The following is a 15016-nucleotide window of genomic DNA, read 5'->3' as shown; positions in this document are numbered from 1 at the left end:
TTGAGAAGCACGTTAAGCACGGGATATACAATGAAAATGGTAAAGGGAAGAGTTCCAGATTGAGGCGTGTGTCCATGGGGGGTCAGACGGCACCGGGCCAGTCTGTCATTCAGAGGACAGGGGCAAGTGACAAACCAGAACACTTGGGAAGGACACAGGGGATCAGCCTGACTTGAGAGAATTAATGTCTCAGAGGCATATTTCCAACAGAGGTTCTGTTGTCCTCTTCCCTCCTCCAGAGCTATGCTTTGCCAACCATGTGTCCCAGAGGGCAGTCATTTCTGGGTCCATCTGCTAGAAATGGGGTTACAAAGCTCTGAACTCCCCACATGGGTCAACATTTATCTGCTCTTGTTGACTCTGCAGGCCAAATGCTGAACTCCAGGCCCCAGAAACATCCTCTTTTTCCATCACCGCCAGCTGTTTGCCAGACCAGTGTCTGCTGACAGGAAGGTCTCAAGGCCACTCTGTATCCTGGCTGTCACTACACAGGGGTTCCAGACCTCACATCAGCCCAGAGGATTGTTTCTGTTCCATCGGATACTTTATTACTTGTAGCTACCCAAAAAATTACCCCACTGTCAACTCCAGAAGCAAATCCTTGAACCTGCTGCTAGTAACACAGGGTTCAGGGTAACCCGGGGCTCTGGACTTTCAAGTGAATCATGTCATTTTATTCATTTACTAAAACAATGTTACAGACAGACAAATAAACATGACTTACTTATGTTAGTCTGAGCTGAACGACATTACCATTGTTAGCGGTCAAAATATCAAATAGTGGCAGTTCTGTATAGCTTAATCTAATATGACTTTATGAATGTTCTCATCTAAACAAATGATCCTTACAAATGAGCAAATGAGCCTTTCATATTATAAATGATCCTTACAGACACGACAGCTTCTACAGACTTCAAAGAAAGAAACAAAACATCCCTCTGTCTTAGATGCTAGCGTCTGACAAAAGAAGTAGCCACTGAGACAGGATTTCACGAGCATCTCTGCTTAGGCCCTTTCACACATGATATTTAATTCAGTCTTTACAATAACTCTTGGGTAGATGATGTCATCCCAGCTTTACACTTGAGAAGACTCAAACTCAGAGAGGTAAAATGATTTGCCCAAAGACACACAGCAAGATGACAGGATCAGCATCTTAACCTGTATCTATTTGATTCCACAGCTCTTGATCTTTCCTTTATTTTTTTTAAAGATTTTATTTATTTATTTGACAGAGAGAGAGAGAGACAGCCAGCGAGAGAGAGAGAGAACACAAGCAGGGGGAGCGGGAGAGGAAGAAGCAGGCTCCCAGTAGATCGTGGAGCCCGATGTGGGGCTCGATCCCAGAACTCCAGGATCATGCCCTGAGCCAAAGGCAGATGCTTAATGACTGAGCCACCCAGACGCCCCCTCTTGCTCTTTCCTTTAGGCTTTGTGTTTTATCCAGAATCACATTCTAGAAATTTCCTGATGGCCAGGGCATTCTTCCCAATTAAGCCTGGCCCTGCCTGCTTTGACATATTCACAAATAAAAATTCAAAACATTCAAAGCCACAACAGCACTAAAAACAAACTTACCCGAAAGACAAATTGTCTACTCGCTGATTTAAAGGTGAATAAGAAAAGATTGGTCAGTGACTCACGTCTTCACTCTGAAAAACACAACACGGCCAGCAAGAAGGTGGCAGGAAAAAATACCCAACTCAATAATCCATAGTTTCCTTCTTCAGCATCTTGGAGCTGCATCATGAAATACGAGACCTGGTGATAATCCCTGCAATTTTGAGCACTTCCTGATATACTCAAAAATCACCCTGTTCACTTCATTTCTGTCCATTTGTATTTTCCTCTTCTGTAGCCTCTTAGAAGACTACAATTCCCCAGCACCAGTGACTGGACAGGAAGAAGAATCAAAAGTAAGAACACAGTGCTTGCTGAGGTATCAGGTAAGCAGAAGCTCCAGGAAAGCCAGGACAAGCATCGGGAGTGAAGGACTTTCAAGAGTATAATTCAGGGCACCTGGTTGGCTCAGTCAGTTGAGCATCTGACTCTTGGTTTTGGTTCAGGTCATGATCTCACAGTCATGAGACTGAGCCCTGCATCGGGCTCCTTGCTCAGCAGGGAGTCCGCTTAAGATTTTCTCCTTCTCCCTCAGCCCCTACCCCTACTCACGTGTTCTCTCTCTCTCTCTCTCTCTCTCTCTCTCAAATAAATAAATCCTTTTACAAAAAGTATAATTCTGTATGCATAATAAGACGAGTCATAGATTTCTCAAATAATCCCAGAGTAAAAATTTATCCATAAAGACTAGAACAGGGAGCAAGGAAAAATCCTAATGAGGCCAAGCACAGGCTGGATGGATCGTCTGTCTGCTTTTTATCTGAAATTTGGCAACAGGCTTTGCATGTCAGTGTGGGCTTCATGTTGAGATCCAAGAGGATTATTTTGGAAATAGCAGGAATAATAGTGAGGGGAAGCTCAATCCTTACTCAAATAACACTAAACAGAACAAACCAAACCATGCCCAAGTAAAGAATTAAAAAAAAAAAATGAGGGGAGCGCCTGGGTGGCACAGCGGTTAAGCGTCTGCCTTCGGCTCAGGGCATGATCCCGGCGTTATGGGATTGAGCCTCACATCAGGCTCCTCCGCTATGAGCCTGCTTCTTCCTCTCCCACTCCCCCTGCTTGTGTTCCCTCTCTCGCTGGCTGTCTCTGTCAAATAAATAAAATCTTTAAAAAAAAAATGAGGAATAGCATTATAGAAATGCAGATAAGGGGCACCTGGGTGGCACAGCGGTTAAGCGTCTGCCTTCGGCTCAGGGCGTGATCCCGGCATTGTGGGATCGAGCCCCACATCAGGCTCCTCCGCTATGAGCCTGCTTCTTCCTCTCCCACTCCCCCCTGCTTGTGTTCCCTCTCTCGCTGGCTGTCTCTCTCTCTGTCAAATAAATAAATAAAATCTTTTAAAAAAATGCAGATAAAAAACGTGCCTGAGAAAAGAATTTATTACAGGAAACTGAGAGGTTATAGAGTACATCTGCTTTATGTTCTCTTTTGGTGTACGGGACCACATAGAAAATACAAAGAATAATAAGAAATAACACAGCAGGTTCAGATGTAGCCTGAGGACTAAAAAGATCTGGGAGAAATTCTGGAAGAATCAATAATAGCTAATATTTACCAAAGGTTTACAATGTCCCAGACATAGCTCTATGCTCTTTACACCTTCTAGCTCAGTCAGTTCTTGTAACACCTCCCCGAGTAGCTCTTTTGCCTCGTCCTCCTGACAGACAAGAAGACGGAGGCACACACAACAGTTAAACCTCTTGCCCAACTCAAGTAACTAGTAAGTGGAAGAACTGAGATTTAAACTCATCCTGCCTAAGCCTGCACACTCCGTCGTCAAACCATTCTTCACTGGAGGAACCAAAGAATAGAATCTACACAGCAGAGAATTAAATCCATAAATAGAAAGCAAACCAAAGAATCCTCCCAGGAATTTAGAGCAGAGGTCAGCAAACTACAGACCATTGGCCAAATCTGATGCACCACCTGTTTTGGTAAATAAAGTTTTATTGGAACACCGTAACAGTCAGTTGCATTTCTAAAGTGGTTCTTGGTGCTTTAAAAGCAGAACTGAGTAGCTGCCCCTGAGAGTGTATGGCCCAAGAAGCTGAAAATATTTGGCCCTTTTGCCCTATTTAGCCTTTCACAGAAAAAGTATGTTGATCTCTTGTTTAGGGAAAGATAACAGAGACACGAATTATATGAGATAAGGCGAAGTTGTTGAAGATATAGAACAAAGACCACTGTGCAAAAAGCCAGCATTTCCTAGGACATGACCAGGGCCAGTGGAGCTAAAAGGAGAATCAAATATGTACAGAAGAATTTAGAGCTGGAGATAGCTTCGTTTTTTTTCCCTCAAAAGCCCACATTATCCCAGACGACCACTCTCTAAAGAAACATGTCTTAGCGGAATTTTGAATCTCTGGGGTAAGTTTTTCCTGCAGACTTGAGGAGCTGATCATAGAGTTAGCAGATTACCTAAAAAAGAAAATTAAAATGCGGCTTATCTCAGACTTCAAAATTGCCCCTATCAAGAGGCAAGTGGAGTTTTAAATGAGTCTAATGAGTTTTAAAAAGAAAATGGCATGATTCAAGAATTTTATACCCAGCCCAGGGATCATGCATAAAAGGAAAAAAGACAGACATTCAGCTATGCAAGAAAGTATACCACCACTACAATCGTCCCGGAAAATACCACCTGAAGAGATGCTGGAAATGACAGAGTAATTAGTCCAAATATGTAATTCAAAGACAGAAAAACTATGATTCAGAATAAATAGTGTTTTGAGTGTAGATCACAGCCATGAAACACTAAACACAGAGTTAATTACAAATATTTTCCAGAAGCAGAGTAGGAAAAATTAGCATTCAAACACGAAGAGGTCATGTTGAATAAAGGATGTAATTTAAAAATAATAAACTGTCTCAAGAAGAGCAAAACAAGTCTAAGGACAAAAGAAGTTAAGGAATAAATGCAATCAAGTTAAATATTAATTAAGTAGACACTGATATAATAGCATTAATAAATAATTTTAAGAGCTGGTTTTTAGAAAAAAATTCAGTCACGATTCAATCCAAATTAAGAAACAAGCAGGGGCGCCTTGGTGGCACAGCGGTTAAGCATCTGCCTTTGGCTCAGGGTGTGATCCCGGCATTGTGGGATTGAGCCCCACATCAGGCTCCTCTGCTATGAGCCTGCTTCTTCCTCTCCCACTCCCCCTGCTTGTGTTCCCTCTCTCGCTGGCTGTCTCTATCTCTGTCAAATAAATAAATAAAATCTTTAAAAAAAAAAAAAAAGAAACAAGCAAATATACAAAATTGGATACGAGAAATTATATACAGTCTTAGGTGAGGCTTTAAAATGATAAAAATTAAAGATATACAGCCCTGTATAAAGACATTTGAAAATATAACGAGATAGATGATTCTATGGGAGAGTGCAAATAACAAAAATTAATCCAAGAAGAATTAGAAAACTTTAGAAAACCTATAGCCATGGGGAAAATATGGGAAAAGAACTTGCAACATAATTAACTCCCCCAAAGACCTGTAGGCCAAGTAATTTTGCTAGTCCTTTATAACTTCAAGGAATAGATAATTATTATTACATACAATTTGATCCAGAGCATACATAATAATGGAAAAATCTTTTCATTCATGCTATAATGATACTTTACACCCAGGTCAAAAGCTGACAATGAATGGCACAAAAAAGAAAACTAGATATCTGAATTACTCATGAGAACAGTCAGTATTCCAAATCAAATACTAGTTAAATTAATTCAAATACACAGTAAAAGAATTCCATATATTTTACTAGGAATATAAGGAAGGCTTAATAGTAACAATCTATTAATTTAATTTATCACATCACATTAAGATGCCAGAGTTGGAAGAAATTATAGGCATAACATGATCTTTATAGACGCCAAAATAAATTTCATTAATTCAACACCCATCCCTTTAAAAAAAAATCTTTTGAAACATTCAAAGACCAGAGGAACACTTCCTTAATATGTTAAGGCTTTCTTAAACAGTAGTCAATATAATGTGCAATGCTCTCGTCCTACATACAGCCCCATTCAAGTCAAGGCTGGTACAAAGACAGCAGCTCCAACTGTTCATACTTGGCATTGTTCTTTATGTTCCAGATAATGCTATGAAATGGGAAAAATAGGCACATTTATGCAAATCATATAGCCATAAATCATTCATAATCATTAACTTCATAAATCATTAGATAATATATATGGAATATCTTACATAATTAACTGAAAGAAACTAGTCATAGCTTTAAGCCAGTTCAATAAACTAACCAGATACAAGATAAGCAACCCACACAAAGTTGGGAGCAAGCATGAGCCCTTTCAGCAGAAACTACGTTCAGAAGAAACACAAATACAGCATCCAAAAAGAATTTGAAAATAAATCTATCTTGACTATTGTGCCTTAAAAAAAATGTCAAGGTTGTTTTATAGTACATTACACAAAGAAGAATTTCTTTAGAATTCTCTTTAAGCATATCTTACCCCAATTTCCCGCTTACTTACCCCACATAGCTCTGCCTCCAGTCCCTTGTTGAAATTCCTCAACACTAACTCAAAGTTCACTTAAAATTTCCTCCCCCCCGCAAAAAAAAATTCTGGCCCATACTGCTTTTAGATGGAAAAGATAAACCAGCCCATTCTTTTCTAATTAATATTTATGTTGAACACAATTCCAGCCAAATCTCCTTTTGGGGGCAGGGGGGAGGATGGGAATCAGGGAGTGGGGGCGGATGGATGATTCTAAATTTCATCTGGAAGATTTAGGTGAAAATGCATAAGAAAATTTTGAAAAAGTAATGTGAAGGGAAGATGCCCCACTTCAAATTGACTCTATTATAAAACCATAATAATAGCAATTGAAATAATGTGATCTTGCCCGTAAGAGATTAGAATAGCTAATTCTAAAGCAGACGTGTGTACGTGAGTGCATGTGTGTATAAACTTAATATACAAGGAAAGAGTAATCAAAATCCAATTTAAAGAGATTGAAGACCCAACAGAACTATTTTTTAAAGATCTTATTTATTCATTTGTTTGTTTGTTCAGAGAGAGCACGCACAAGTGGGGAGAGGAGCAGAGGGAGAGAGAGAATCTCAAGCAGACTTCCTGCTGAGCACGGAGCCCAACACCCAGCTTGATCTCACGACCCTGAGAACGTGACCTGAGCCCAAATCAAGAGTCGACCACTCATCTGACTGAGCCACAGAGGCGCCCCAAAAAGGTGTCACATTTTAAAAAGGAAGTCCAATTTCATCTCAGGTTGGTTATATTTAAAGTTAAGAAACAAATAAAAAGGTCTTCTGGAAAACAAAAAGAGGGGCTAAAATTCTGGATGGATTAAAAACAGACTCTCTAATCATGGAAAAACCCTCAACAAAAATTCTCAGTACACCTGACCATAGAAAACTTCAAAACTTTCTCTATTGACTATCAGCATGAACAAAATTAAAATGCAATGCAAAAGAATGTTTGTTACAAACGTATCAGAAACAATAATAATAGGCTTGAGAAGCAAAGATAATCCTACTAATTAAACACACACACACAGATCTCAAAAGGGAAAAATGGATAAAATGCACCAGTAAACAGCTCAAAGTAAAAAGTATATAGAAGTGGCCAAATAAAAAGCCATTCATTGTGATTAGTCATTTAAAACAGAAAATAAAAGCAATAAGGAGTTGGCATTTTGTCCTTGGTAACTCTGGAGAAGTGTGGCAGGACAGGGACCTCCGTTCACATCGGGAGGCTCTCCAGAGTCTATTCTGCACGAGGGAGAGGCCACTGGCTGCCAGCCTGCAGTCCCCGCACGCTGCAGCAGTCAGGAGCCACATTTGCTACACGAAAAAGTATAATTAAACTTCCAGGGGTGCCTGGGTGGCACAGCGGTTAAGCGTCTGCCTTCGGCTCAGGGCGTGATCCCGGCGTTCTGGGATCGAGCCCCACATCAGGCTTTTCCGCTATGAGCCTGCTTCTTCTATCTCTGTCGAATAAATAAATAAAAAATCTTAAAAAAAAAATTAAACTTCCAGAGCTAATATGTTCAAGGAGCTTAAAATATTGATCCGTATTTTCCGTTTCGCTCCTACAAAGGCATCTCCAGGAATTAATCAAATGCCCACGTGAAGATATGTTTACAGAGATGCTTACTGCAGCATTAGCTCTAATGTAAACAAACGGAAATCATGAAAATCTCTAATAATTAGACTAAATTTACCTTCATTTCATTCCATTTTAAGTGATTTTTTTAATAAATTTATATGATATTGCCCCCTAAATATTTAATGCAGAAGAGAAATGATGAGCTGGAAAGAAAGGATGATGTGTGTACATGCATGTGTGCACATAGAGACCCAGTAAGAACCAACTTTCATAAAATAAACATATGTGTGCACACACACACACGCACACACACACAAAATAAACCTGTTGGTTTGCTCCCCTTCTGGCTCAGGTCGGCCAGGTCCTCTAAGGGGCCCTCTGACTTTTACTGCTCAATGTCTTTATTCCTGGACCTCTCTGTAGCCATATGAGTCAAAAGAAGTCAAAGTCGGCTTCTTCGATTTACATGTAGGGTGGCTACACTTTGCAAATAAAAATACAGGATGGCCGGTTAACTTTGATACATAATGAGTAATTTTTAGTAAAAGTCTATCCTAAATGTTCAATGAGATATACTTACACTAAAAACGCATTCATTGTGTAACTGAGATTCAAATTTAAAACTGGGCATCCTGGGGCGCCTGGGTGGCACAACGGTTAAGTGTCTGTCTTCGGCTCAGGGCGTGATCCTGGCGTTATGGGATCAAGCCCCACATCAGGCTCCTCTGCTGTGAGCCTGCTTCTTCCTCTCCCACTCCCCCTGCTTGTGTTCCCTCTCTTGCTGGCTGTCTCTATCTCTGTCAAATAAATAAATAAAATCTTAAAAAAAAAAGAAGAAAGAAAGAAATGACCTAGAAACGCAAAGCAAAAAGGATTGGCAGGGTCGATACGGACATGCCGAGGGCAAAGCCAGACTGTGCTCCCCACAGTTGTCTATGTTTCATGTTCTTCTCTACTTAGGTCTATGCTTTCCAGATTTTCTGCAATGGGCACAAGTTATTTTGCAAAGCGGACAAACACGGAACTTTTAAAAATCTAACCTCGCAGGTGCCAAAAGTCCATCAGCTCTAGCAGGGGAATCCCAAATAAGAGGGAGGGCATCCTGGATCGTGATGCCAATGGCAGACTGCCCCGTGCTGGCCCCAAAGGCATCTCCCAAGAGACTGGCCCTTCTGTCCCATCGGGTTCTAAAACCCGTCGCAGAGGCTGGTAGATAGGAAGAAAGGAGCTCCCCGCCATCCCAAACAGGTGTCTACAGATCACTCACTCCCCACCCTGCAGGGTCGCTGTAGCTGTTCTCTGCAGACTAGCCATACCCTGTTTCAGACCCTCACTGAGAAGGGGGAGACCCGGGAGCCTCTCCTGATCAGGCCCAGAGTCATCCCATCTCCACCTGTCCCCTGTGCCCACCTGCTGCTGCCTCTCACACGTCTGGCCTCACCTCTGCCCCACCTAACGCTCTTCTGGTCTGGTAAGGGGCCAAGAGTAAGTGCTCCAGACCCTGTATCAGGAGCTTCGCCTACGTCACCTCATTGGGTCTTCACAACAACACATTAGCAGGTAGTGAAGTCATCATTTTAGAGTTGAGGCTAAGGAACTGGCCCCAAGTCAGCTGGCTAATTAGGTCCGGAGCTGGAATTCAAACCCCACCTTGATTGGCACCGACCAGGGTACCTTCTACTGAATTAACTGCTATGATATGTTCCTGGCAAGTCATTTTTCAACGAAAGCATGAAATCAGTGGGTCGAGACAAAAGACAGACCTTAGCCCAGCCCCAAGCCTCATATGGCTTAGAGATACCGTTGGTTTACCTTGCACAGTGTCTTTACAATTTTTAAGGTGGATTTCCCCCCTTAAGCATTTGGAGAGGTTGCATCCTAAGCCACATTTCTGGCTTCTTTTGAAAAACTCAGGTCCGACAACCATGGGTAGGAACCCTCTAACGCTTGAAATGTCACTACTTGCCCCAGTGGCCTGTCTGTGGTCCTCATGTGCAGTACTGGCCTGTACCCTATGGTGACAACTTCACGCTTACTCGAATGATTTTCATTTTATTTTGATGTCATTTCATTATCTCCCCACAAAATGCACTCCACCATGGTCTCCTACAGCCCAACTGTCACCTGCATCTGGTCAACCTCATTCCTCCCTGGCTCCCTCGTGTAAAGGAGTCACTTGCCCCCCTGGTGTAGACCTCTGAGACATTCTCATAATAACTGTGTTCGGTTCAGGGCCTACCGTGTGACAGTCACTCGTTCATAAGTCAATGCTCATCAGGCTCCAAAAAGTCAAGAATCGAGACAGGAATCACAGCCAGGATGACCTCATTCCTGGCCCCACGTGTGTATCACTGAGCTCGTGGACCACCAACCACATTGTCATGTCCTATGGTTGCCTGGGTACATGGGCCAGTTTGGGGGTCCCAGGACACCAGCATCTTTTGAGCACCATGAAGCCAGATCTACCTGGGTGTCCCAGTGCCAGCACTGAGCTTGGGACATGGCAGACACTCCATTCAACGCTTATGGACTGAAAAAGAAAACCAAAAAAAGGAAAGAAGAAAGTAAGTGAGGAAGGGAGATTGAGTGGATGAGAGTTTGTTTTAACCAGGCCAGAAAGTCTGAAGCAAGCAGCCAGAGGACACAGCCTTGCCCTTCCCCTTGCATTCAGACAAGGGAGCACAGTAGCGCCCATGGGGTGCAGGGCCCTTTGCGTCTGGAGTCCTCTCGAACCAGAGTCTCCACACTTCACGGGGTGGCAACGTGGTTGTTGAGTCCACTGGGACTTGCTCATCCCTGAGCCGAGCCTCTGACAAAGAGATGAAATAAGTCATCATTGCCAAGAAGCTTTCCCATAACCGAGACGATGCTAGAGTCTTGACAAGTCATTGAAGGAAAATCTACTTCTTTCCTTTCTCCTAAAAACAGATCATTAGCCTTAATTTAAGTTAAAGAGGCGCTAGAAGGGGCAGTCATTTCAGGAAATATGAGTGACGATTGTTTAATCCCATTTAGGGACACTTTGAGCAATGACTTATAGATGATGAGAGATTTAAAATTCTTTGGTCAGTCTCTAGCTAAAGGCTTTTTACGGGGGAAAGAATGAGTAATGCAATGCAGACCATCTAACCTTTCATGAGCTTTTATTCGTGATTTGTTGGACGTGGATAACATAAATTTCTCGACCAATCTATTAACAACTTAAATTGGAACTTGGTTTCCCTGCTTTCCACGTAGCATTTCAGAAACAAGTGTAATAACTGGGGGATCGATAATTCCTATTCGGTATAGTATCTGAGGTAAGCGAACATGACTGCAACATTTCTATTTATTGAATATCATGTCAACAAATTCCCATTTCAAGCACGATAAAACGAGTTACACGCAGTGTCAAGGTTGTTTATCTATACGAAGGGTACGTGATAAATTTCACTTTTTTAAACATAGTGCTAACGTTCTTTATTTAAAATCATCCATGTTTTGATCCACCGTGCCAAGTAAAAATAATTTTGCATTGAATCTGTCAGCTGTCGAATCACATTACGTCCCGTAAAACGGACAGCAGCTTCAGGAGGAAAAACACCACGTTGTTTGACTCTCCCTGTTTACTGAGCGAAGCACGCGGTTAGTTTATTCAAGGTATTAATGTAAACATGGACATTTAAAAAAAAAAAAAAGATATGGCAAGGAAAGAAATTGCTAAATTTACCAGACGAGGAAGTAACTTAGCTGCAAAATTATTTCCAACCTATAGTTCTCAAACACAGCGTGAAAAGCCTGAAAAATGAAATTTTAGTCATTAGAACCTGACAGCTTCCAGTCATAATATGCTGACATGTGTAACGGGAATTAAGAGGCTCTACTGGCGGAATGAACGTTAATTTTTTTTTTTTTAGGCAAATCATTTATTTCAGCTCCGTGAATCACAGCATGCAGCGGATCGCCGGACACTTATAAATGGCATAATACAACTTTCTGAGGCTTTGTGTTCCTTCTTAAGTAGCTTCCACTTACGAACACTAATTACTGGCTGAATGGAGCCCTTTCTGCGAGGCAAAGCAAAGGAGGTCTATTCAGAATGGAAAGAAGCTTCCAGGGGCTCCACGGAGGGGCCGCGATCATTGGGATCCTGCCATTTGGTGCCTCTCGGAGGTGATTTTGAGATTTAATTGGTTTGTCTTTTCAGGGAAGGATCACAGCTTCCCTACAATCACTCATCACCAACAAATACGTATTGAGCGTACTGTGTGACAGACACTGACCATCCCAGCGACGGGAACACACAAAAGATTAAGACAAGCACTTTTCTGCCATAGAATGCCTTCCGAGAACGGGGGGCTACAAAAGCAACCAAATAAACCCTTGATGCTGACACGGCAGGTGAGAGCTGAGCAGGAAACTTCCTGGGATGCTAAGGTCCAGGTGAGCAAGGGCTCTGAGGTCAGATTGTCTGGGTGCAAATGCTAACACCTTCACTGAAGAGTCATATGGCCCTGGCCAGGAAAGGTGGCCCTTCTGTGACTTACAAGCTTCCCTCCCAGGGCTGTGGGGAGGATTTAATAGCGGCTATATACCTGTGACGTGTTGGTGGCACAGAGCACATTCCTAGGCGACCAGTAGGTGTTCACCAGGATAATGGTGGGACATCACTAGCCACTGTCACAGAAGCTCCTAGTTGGGAACCAGGAGATAACTGGTGGGCCCAGAGCCCAGAACATGGAGCCAAAGGGGATTTTTCTCCAGCCTGAAAATCAAAGGGAATTTTTCTCTGCTATGCTTTTGACACACTTAGAACCCATAAGCCCTTTCTTCTTTCTGATTTCCCCCTTTCGGAATAAGAGATCTATCCTTTCCTGTCTCGCTCCTGTGTTTTGGAAACAAATAACGTGTCTGGTTTCACGGGCTTACAGCTAGAGAGGAACTTTACCCCAGCATGAATCCTAACTTGAATGTCAACTCTATCTTTACATGAAATTTAGACAAGATTTTAGACTTCCAGTTGATGCTGGAATGGATTTAAATTCTGGGGGCTTTGAGGATAGGTGAAAGTATTATTTTGCATGTGGGCAGGACATGAAGTAAGGGCTGGGGCAGAGGGAAAAGTGTTATGGGCTGAACTGTGTCCCCTCAAAATTCGTATGTTCAAGTCCCCATCCCCAGGGACCTCGGATTGTGGCTGTATTTGGAAATGGGGTCTTTAACGACATAATTAAGGTAAAAGGATGTCACTAGAGTGGGCTGTGATCCAACATGACAAGTGTCCTAAGAGGAAGTGGAGGTTAGGACAGAGACAGGCACGGAGGGAAGACTGTGGGAAGACAAAAGGAGAAGACGGTTATCTACCACCCCGAAACAGAGGCCTCTGGAGAAAACAACCCTACCAATACCTTGATCTCGGACTTCCAGCCTCTAGAATGGTGCGGAAAAAAAATTTCTGTGGTTTAAACAGGCCAGTCTGCAGTGCTGTGCTGCGGCAGCCCAAGCAGCTAATACAGATTTTTCTAAAGATGCTACAGATGCCTCTGCTGGGCCCCCCCCCCCACGTCAAGAATCTCTGGCTCATGTCACGTAATGCAGCAATCCTGGGAGGGCAAGGACAGGAGAGACATGGGTTGCCAGCTCACCTCCTCCTCGAGTTTAAGCTCTGCTGCTAATTCCCGCTGCAAAGTCGGGTTTGGCCCTCTGGGTCTCAGCCTCTCGCTGGAAAATAAAGATGTTGGCCAAGATCACTCCTTACTCCCCGCAGCGACTCTGAAGTCAAAGGCAGTGCTTTTTCTTGGTCCTTCCTCCCGCAGTGCGGGTGCACGAGGAAGGAGACAACAGACTAAGAAGAAAAATGTCTTCTCTGCGGGCTGAGGACCCCCGGTCTAGATTCTAGAGTTGGGGGCTAGGGGGTAGAGATTAAAATTAAACTGGCAATTGTAAACTGATGTCCCGAAGTTGTCATGGGGATGGCCAAGACAGCATCTCACACATCTGCAAGTTTTCATAAACCCACTCGATTCGCGCTTTGAAAAACAACGACCAGAAATCAAAGACCCAGCCACATGGACCCCAATACCACAGGGCACCGCTCTCTGGGGTTCCTCTGGTGGGGAGAACACATTCCTTCATACCTTCTGCACTCAGTGAGAAAGTGGAGGCAGAACCAGGGGCCCGCTGCCCTGTGTTGTGGGGTCAATTAAACTTTGGGGATCCCTGAAGTGGCATATGACAAAAAGCCCCAGAGAGTTAGGAAACCTGCCAGTAACAGGGAGAACAAGAGTAAGGGGGCTCCTTTGGGAAGGTTAGTCACTCAGGACAGGAGAGCTGGGGCCAGGGGCCCAGGTACCACACAGGCCCTTTCAAATCATTTGCATTCTTCCTTTTAGTCTCCACCGCGAAGCCCTGAGAGGCGGGTTAAGTCATTTACAGGGTGATTAATTTTCTTGCAAGGGATGTAGGCCTATTCCCGAAGGCCTCACATAATTCAAAACCAGCACAATTCAAGATTAATTCTCTGGAGGAGGAAATGTAAAGTAGGGTTTGCATTATTTCTAAATCTGTGCATAAACTAAGACTATTAATACATTATATATCACAATTTCAGGTTTGCAAGATTCAGATTCACGGAAAAAAATAAATCAATAAAAACAAGAAAAAAGCCCGCAATCACACCTTGCACACATTCTGGGGCCAGGAGAGGTGATTAGCAGGTGTGGAGACAAACCATCTATTGTGATGGGGACCTGGAGCCAATATCCTTCAAACCAAAGCCCCTGAAACCTGGACCTTCCCATGACCCGGACCCCAGCTCAGCCTTTACCAAGGCAATCCTGAAATGCCCCATCTCCCCTCAGATAAGCAAGAGTTTTCTTTTTTTTTCTTCCAAGGTTTATTTAGGGGCGCTTGAGTGGCTCAGTCTGTTAAGCGTCTGCCTTTGGCTCAGGTCATGATCCTGGGGTCCTGGGATGGAGCCCCACATCAGGCTCCTTTTTCGACAGGGAGCCTGCTACTCCCTCTCCTTCTGCCGGCTGTTCCCCCTGCTCATGCTCTCTCTCTCTCTCTGTCAAATAAATGAATACAATCTTAAAAAAAAAAACTTTTAATAAAAAATAATAATAAAGATTTATGTATTTATTTTTGAGAATGAGAGAGAGTGAGAGTGCACAAGTGGGAGGGACAGAGGGAGAGGACTAGAGAATCTCAAGCAGCCTCCATGCAGAGCGCGGGGCTCGATCCCACCACCATGAGATCACCACCTGAGCCGAAAGCCCAAGCTGTAGCTTCTTCAACTGTGCCTCCCAGGTGCCCCAAGGGAGGGT

At 43.2% G+C, this 15016-nt stretch overlaps 1 long non-coding RNA gene across 4 annotated transcripts in view; it reads right to left on the bottom strand.

Annotated features, from left to right (window-relative positions):
• LOC105240860 overlaps nucleotides 1-15016 on the bottom strand; it is a 113842-nt gene that overhangs the window by 81416 nt on the left and 17410 nt on the right. The window contains exon 1 of one of the 4 annotated variants that reach the window (XR_004620366.1): nucleotides 1579-2446. The exons of the other annotated variants lie outside the window; for them this stretch is intronic. This is a non-coding gene — a long non-coding RNA (uncharacterized LOC105240860). Of the gene's footprint in view, nucleotides 1-1578; nucleotides 2447-15016 lie in introns of those variants that run through there. 4 annotated transcript variants of the gene reach the window in all.

This window comes from Ailuropoda melanoleuca, chromosome 14, assembly GCF_002007445.2.
Source record: "Ailuropoda melanoleuca isolate Jingjing chromosome 14, ASM200744v2, whole genome shotgun sequence".
In the NCBI taxonomy this organism is placed as follows: Eukaryota; Metazoa; Chordata; class Mammalia; order Carnivora; family Ursidae; genus Ailuropoda; species Ailuropoda melanoleuca.
This window is presented reverse-complemented; position numbering and strand designations above follow the sequence as displayed.